Genomic DNA, 8,568 nt, shown 5'->3' with positions numbered 1-8,568 from the left:
CATTATTCAAAAGAGACTTCCACCCAATCACCAACAAATCTGCGAATCATCACACTAATGCAGAAGAAAGAAAACATACTACAACAAAAAAAGACGTCACAATAACGACTCATGCTGAAACATCCCCAACAGTGCAGCAGGAAATCATATACAAAGCACAGAGGGACTTCCACAAGTAACGACACCTGCTGAAAAATTCCACCACTAGTAAAGTAGAAAACATGACAACAACAGAGACTTCCACAATCACACAATTCCTGCTGGCACACAGACCCACTGATGTACCAGGAACTGACTTCAACAACAGGAGACTTCCAACAAATCACAACAATTCCTGTGGAACAGCACCATCAGATGCAGCAGAATATCTACAACACACAGGACTTCAACGAACCATAATTATTCCAGCTTAAAAACATCCATACTAGGCAGCGAAAACATCTTCAACAACAGAGACTTCCACAAAAATTGACACTGCTGAAAACATCCACACGTAGTGCAGCAGAACATCTACAACAAAACAGAGACTTTTTTTCCCCCACCCCCCCAAAAACATCACTACTACTGCTGAAACATCAACCACTAATGTAGCAGAACAATAACTTCAAAAGAGACTTCCACAATCACAACAAATCATGCTGAATTCTCCACCACTACTGCAGCAGAAAACATCTCAACAACAAAGACTTCCACAATAACGAAACTTTTTCTGCGGAAACATCCAAAACTAGTGCAGCAGAAGAAACATCTACAAGCACAGAGACTTCCACAATAACGACACCTGCTGAAACATCCACACTAGTAAAGTCGAAACATCTCACCACAGAGACTTCCACAATCACAACCAATTCTGCTGGAACATCGACCACTGAGGTACCAGAAATGACGGGGGGGGGGGGGGGGGCCTTCAACAACAGAGACTCCACAATCACAAGAATCCTGCTGAAACCTTCTACTATCAGTGTAGCAGAAACATATACAGCAACAGAGACTCAGCAATCACAACTACACATGAATATCATCACTAGTGAAGCAGAAACATTTAATACAAAAGAAAATTCCACAACACGATTCCTTTGAAAACATCCACATGAGTGTAGGGCAGAACTATCTTCAACAACAGAGACTTCCACATTCACAACAATGCGGTGGAAAACCTCCACAAATTAGTGCAGCAGAAAATCTACAGAAATGATACTTCAACAATTACAACAAATCCTGCTGAGACTTCCACCACTATCAGCGAAACATCCAACAACAAAATTTTCCCCAATCAAAACAATTTCCCTTTAAACATCCACCCTCAGGCAGCAAAAATCACAAAAACAGAGCTTTAACAAAAACAATAATTTTCCCCGAAACACCATAGTGCAAAAAAAAACTCTTCAACAAAAAGAGACTTCCCCAAAAATACACCCGATAAATCCAACCACATGAAGTAGAACAACTACAAAACAGAGAGTTCCCCAATAACAATTCCAGCTGAAAATCCACCCTCAGTGCAGAGAAATATCTACAAAAAAAGACTTAACGATCACAATAATTCCGCTAAAAAATTCCACTAAGTGCAGCAGAAAAATCTTCAACAACAGAGACTTCCCAACATACTCCGCTGTAACTCAACCACTATGAAACAGAAATATTTCTTCAAAAGAGACTTCCCAATAAAAATCCTCGGGGAAAAATCCACAATAGTGCGCAGAAACATTACAAGCACACAACTCCAAAAAACCCCAAACCCGCTGAAAACCCCATGAAATAGAAAAAAATACAACAACGAGACTTCCACAACACAACAAAATTTGCTGGAAAAACGACACAAAGTACCCAAAAATTTAACAAAAGAGGGCTTTCCCCAATACAAAAAATTCCTGCTGAAAACTACCCTTGCTAGGAAACTTCTTAAACAGAGACTTCCACCCACAACACTGCGGTTGAAACATACCACTAGTGACGCAGAAAGTTTCAAAAACAGACACTTCCCAAAACACAACAATTCTCTGAAACCCCTACTACAGTTTTTTAAAAAATAAACAACGAGAGATCCACAAACACACAATTTCCGCTGGGGAAAATCCCCCATCAGTGCGCAGAAATACTACAAAAAAGAGATTCAACGATACAATACTTCCAAGACGACTCCTGCTGAAAACATCCAAACTAGGCAGAGAAAATCACAACACACAACTTCCAGAAAAGACACCTCGAACTCCCCCCATAGAAATTGAAACATCTACAAAACAGAGACTTTTACAACCAAAAAATTTTTTTCTGGAACTCGACCCTAATGTTCAGAAAATTTCAAAAAACAGAACTCCACAAAACAACAATTTGCTGAAACCTTATATCAATTAGCAGAAACATCAAACAACGAGACTTTCCCCAAACAAAAATTTCCCGCTGAAACATCCCCTCGTGCCAGAAATTCTACAACAACAGGACTTAACGATCACAAATTCCCAGTGAAAATCCATACTAGTCGGGAAAACATCTACAAAACGAACTTCCAAAAATCTACCCTTTCTGAACTCAACCATACTGAAGCAGAAAAATCACTTCAAAAGAGACTTCCAAAATCACAACAAATCCGCTGAAAATCCCCACTAAAGCGCAGAAACACCCCAACCCAAAAGAGAAAATTTCCCCCAAAACGACTCCCGCGAAAATCCCCAACTAGTGCAAACCGAAACATCTACAAGCACAAGACTTCCAAAACGACCCTGCGGAAAAAAATCCCCACTAGTAACGTGAAAATTTTAACCCCCCCCCAAAAGAGACTTCCCCAAACACAACCTTTTTGGGGAAATCGACCCCTAAAAGTACCCGAAAGGGCTTTAACAACAGGACTTTTCCCCAATCACAAAAATTCCTTGAAACCTTTAAAATATCATTGAGCAGAAACCCTATACTTAACCCCTAGGGACTTTCCCCGTCACACCCAAATTTTTGCTGAAAAATCCATATCATTTTTTCATTTCCATCTACAACAACAGAGCCTTTTAACAATCACACCCAAAACCTGAAAAATTCCCCCACTAGGGAAGCAGGGAAAAATTACTACAAAAGGCTTTCCCCAATCAGAGCCCCTGAAAAATCCACCTTAGTGTAAAAAACCCCGGAAAAAATCCCCCCTTAAAACCCAAACCCGCGAAAAATTAAAACCCGACCCCAAACAAATTCCTTTTGAAAAGCCCCCCAAAAAAATGCAGCAGAAAAAAAACCCTCCACAAAAAGAAGAAAAATCCCCCCCAAATTACCACCAAATTTCCCTAACCATTCCACCCACTAGTACCAAAAAAACGGCTTCCCCCAAACAGGGAAAAACCCCCTTCCAAAATCAAAAACATTCCTCCCCGGGAAAAACCCCAAATATCAGGGTAAAAACAAAAAAAAAAACCCCCCAAACCAAACAAAAGAAAAAAAGTTCCAAAAAATTTTACAAACCAATCCGCTGGAACATCACCCTTTTAACAGAAAATTTCAAAACGAGACTTCCCCCAAATTTTTAAAACCCGAATCAGGGGGGAAAAAACATTCCAAAAAACTTTTAAGACTAACCCGCCGAAACATCTTCCCCGGGAACAGAAACCCCTTCCCAAAAAATTAAAGAAACTCCTGTGGAAAATTTCCCCAATAGGCAGAGAAACATCTACAAGCCCAGAGACTTCCCAATAAAGACACCGGGTGAAAATCCACCACTAGTAAAGGAGAAACATCTACAACAACAAAAAGACTTCCCCAAACCCCAACAATTCCTTTCTGGGAAAAATCGCCACTAATTTTACCAGAATGCCCTTCCCCACAGAGACTTCCACCTCCCAAGAATTCCTGCTGAAAACCCCTACTAAACATGTAGCAGGAAAATCCACAAAAAACAGAGACTTTAACAATCAAAAACTACGCCGAAATTCTCCACTATTTAAGCGAAAAATCTACTGCAAAAAAGAATTCCCCAAACCGAGTCCTGCTGAAAACACCACCATTTGTGTGCAGAAAAAACTTCAAAAACAAAAGGGCTTCCAAAATTTTCAACAACGGGTTGAAACATCCACAATTAGTGCCGGGAGAAACATCTACAAAAAATTTATACTTCCACAATTTCACAATTTTGCGAAACCCTCCCCCCACTAGGGACAAAACATCTTTAACAAAAGAAATTTCCCCAAAAAAACACCTGCTTAAAAAATCCCCCACTGTTTCGCAGGAAAACATCTAAAACAAGAATTTCCCCAAAAAAAAAACTGTGAAAAATCCAAAAAATAGTGCAGCAATAAAATCCCACAACAACAGAGACTTTCCCCAATCACCTTCCCGCCCGAAACAAACAAACCCTCGGGAAACAAAAAAATCCCAAAATTTTTAAAAAAGGGCTTTCCCCAATAAACAAATCCCGCTGAAACCCCACCACTAAGGCCGCAGAAAACCCCTACAACAACAGAGACTTCCAAAAATAACACCCCCCTGCTGAAAATTCCCCAACTATTTCGCCCGAAATTACAACAAAAGAGACTTCAGAAAACGCCACCTGCTGAAAATCCACCTTTAAAAAGAAACATCTACAACAAAACCGGACTTCCACCAAACCAAAATTTTTGGGGGAAATCGACCAAATGTACAAAATGACTTCAACAACAAAAAGACTAAAAAAAATACAAAAAACGCGAAAACCTCTACTTCATTGCAGAAAAAATATACAAATAGAGACCCCCACATCAAACAATTCCAGATGAAACATCCACATCAGTTTAGCGGGTAACATCTCAACAACGAGATTCACATCACAATCACCTGAAAATATCCCACTAGTGAGCCGAAACATCTACTACAAAAGAGACTTCCACAATCATGAGTCTGCTGAAACATCCACCGTAGGTAGCAGAAATATCTTCAGCAACAGAGACTTCCACATTCACAACAACTGCGGTTGAAACATCCACAATTAGGCCAGCAGAAACATCTACAAGAACTGATACTTCCACAATTACAACACTTCTGCTGAAACATCCACCACTAGTGCAGCAGAAACATCTCAACAACAGAAATTCCACAAAAATGACACCTGCTGAAACATCCACCACTAGTGCAGCAGAACATCTACAACAACAGAGACTTTCCACAATCAAACAACACCTGCTGAAACATCACCACACTGTAACTAGACACATCTACAAACAACAGAGACTCCACAATCACAACAATTCCTGCTGAATCATCCACCACTAATGCAGCAGAAACATCTACAACAACAGAGACTTCCACAAAACGACTCCTGCTGAAACATCCACACTAGTGCAGCGAAACATCAACAAGTACAGAGACTTCTAAATAACGACACCTGCTGAAACATCCACCACTAGTAAGTAGAAATATCTACAACAACAGAGACTTCCACAACTCAACAATTCCTGCTGGAACATCGACCACTAATGTACCAGAAAATACTTCAACAACAGAGACTTCCACAATCACAACAATTCCTGCTGAATCATCCACCACTAATGCAGCAGAACATCTACAACAACAGAGACTTCCACAATAACACTCTGCTGAAACATCCAAACTAGTGCAGCAAACACTTCACAACAGTACAGAGACTTCTAAATATACGACACCTGCTGAAAATCCACCACTGAGTAGTAAGAAATATCTACCAACAGAGACTTCCACAATCAAACAATTCCTGCTGGAAATCGACCACTAATGTACCAGAAATGACTTCAACAACAGAGACTTCACAATCAAACAATTCCTGCTGACACCTCACTATCATGTAGCAGAAACATCTATACAAAGAGACTTCACGATCACAATAATTCCAGCTGAAACATCCATACTAGTGCAGCAGAAACATCTACAACAACAAAGACTTCCACAATAACGGGCTCCCGCTGAAAAAATCCACAAAAGTGCAGAAACATCTAAACAAGGACTTCCCCCAAAAACGACACCTGCTAAACACCACCACTAGTAAGAACATTTTTAAAACAAAGGGGGCTTCCACAATCAAAAATTTTGGGAAAATCCCACAAAGTAAAGAAAGATTCAAAAACAGAGCTTCCACAATCACAAGAAACCTGCTGAAACCCTCTATCATTGTAGCAGAAATCTACAACAAAGAGACTTAAAAAATCCAACTAGCCTGAAATTCTCCATAGGAAAGGAGAAACACTATGAAAAGAGCTTTCCCAATCCCAGTCCGCGAAAAATCCACCATTATGAGCAAAAAATCTTCAAAAAGAACTTCCCCAATTTACAAAACGCGTTGAAAACACCCCAATTTGGGAAGAAACATCTACAAAACTGAATTCCAAATTACAAAAATTTTCTAAACATCCCCCACTAGTACCTTCAAAAAAGAATTTCCCCAAAAAAGACACCGCAAAACATCCCCACTAGGGAGCAGAAAAATCTAAACAAAGAGACTTTCCACAAAAATGACACCCCCTTTAAAAATCCAAAAAATAGGGCCCGAAACTCTACAACCAGAGACTTTACAATCACTAATCCGCGAAAATCAAACCACTGAAGCAGAAAACATCTATTTAAAAGAGATTCCCAAATCACAACAAATCCCTTTAATCATCCACATAATGCAGGAAAACACCCACCAAAACAGAGACTTTCCCAAAACGACCCTGCAGAACATGCACAATATGCAGCAGAAACATTACAAGCACAGAGACTTTCCCCAATAACGACACCCGAAACATCCACCATAGGAAAAAAAATCTACAAAACGAGACTTCCACAATCCAACAATTCCCGCTGAACATCGACCATAATGTACAAGAAATACTTTAACAACAGAGACTCCACTCACAACAATTTCCCGCGAGACCTTACTATCATTTTTAGCGAAAAATATCACAATAGAGGGGCTTCCCCGTCCAAAAATTTCAGCGAAAATCCAATCAGTTTAGCAGAAATTCACCAACAGAGCCTCAACAATCAAACACACCAAAAACCCCCCTTGAAACGGAAAAACCCACTACAAAAAAGACTTTCCCCAACACAGTCCTGCTGAAACATCCACCCCTTATGTAGCAGAAATATCTTCAACAAGAGACCCTTACATTGACAACAACGGGTTGAAATCCCCAATTAGTGCAGCGAAACATTACAAAAGAGATACTTTTCCCAATTTCAACAACCTGCTGAAAATCCCCCCTAGTGACGGAAAAAGTCTTTAAAAAGCACTTCCACAATCACAACAACCCCGCGAAACCCCTATCAGGTATCAGAAAAAAACTCAACAAAAGAGAGTTCCACAAACAAACAAACCCCGCTGGAACATCCATGTCTGGGGAGCAGAAAAAAACTACAAAAGAGACTTCAACAATCACAATAATTCCGCAGAAAATCCCTACTAGACGCAGAAACATCCACAAAAAGACTTACAAAAATCACCTGGAAACATCCACCATAGTGCACAGAAACATTACAGCAACAAAACTTTTACAATCCACCCTGCCAAACATCAACCACTACTGAAGAGAACTCTACGCAAAAGAGACTTCAAACACAACAAATCCCCGAATCATCCCCACTAAAATCAGAAACACTACAAACAAGAGATTCCACAAACCCACACCCTCCCCCGAAACTTCCCAAATATTAAGTGAAACATCTACAAAAAAAAGATTTCCACAATCAAAAAAAACCAGGTTTTAAAATCCCTTTAGTTTAGCAGAAAAATCTACAAAAACCCGAGAAATCCACATCCGCCACTCCCTACAAACATCCACCCTATGCAGCAGAAACATCTACAAAAACAGAGACTTCCACAATTACAACAATTGCTGTGAAACCTCTAGTATCAGTGTAGCAGAAACATCTACTACAAAGAGACTTCCACCAAAAACGACACCTGCTGAAATATCCACCACTAGTGAAGCAGAAATATCTTCAACCAACAGAGACTTCCACACTCACAACAACTGTGGTTAAAACATCCCAATTAGGCCAGTAGAAACATCTAAGAACAGATACTTCCACAATCACAACAATTCCTGCTGAAACATTTACCACTAGTGCTACAGATACGTCGTCAACAACAGAGACTTCCAAAATCACAACAATTCCTGCTGAAATATCCACCACTAGTGCTGCAGGAACATCTACACCAATAGTTACTTCCACAATCTCAACAATTCCTGCTGAAGCCTCTACTATCAGTGTAGCAGAAACATCTACAACAACAGAGACTTCCACACTCACAACAACTGCCATTGAAACCAATTTCAACTTGTGGAGTAGAAACATCTGCCAGAACAGATACTTCCCACAATCACAACATAATTCCTTCCTCTCTGCTGCAACCTCTCTTAATTAAATCAGTGTAGCCAAACATACCTACAACACACAACAGAGAGTTTCCACAATCCCCCCAACAACCTTCCAGCCTCGGACATCCACTATACATTTTAGCAGAAACCTCTACAACAGGTATAGAGCCGACACTTAACAATCCCCAGTCAACACAAATGCACACTACCCTTGGGAAATATCGCATCCAACCAATAATCTACAATTTATGAGCAAAACATCTACTACATAAAGAGACTTCGC

This window comes from Cyprinus carpio, unplaced genomic scaffold (assembly GCF_018340385.1).
Source record: "Cyprinus carpio isolate SPL01 unplaced genomic scaffold, ASM1834038v1 S000000513, whole genome shotgun sequence".
NCBI lineage: Eukaryota > Metazoa > Chordata > Actinopteri > Cypriniformes > Cyprinidae > Cyprinus > Cyprinus carpio.
Note: the sequence above shows the minus strand (reverse complement) of the source record.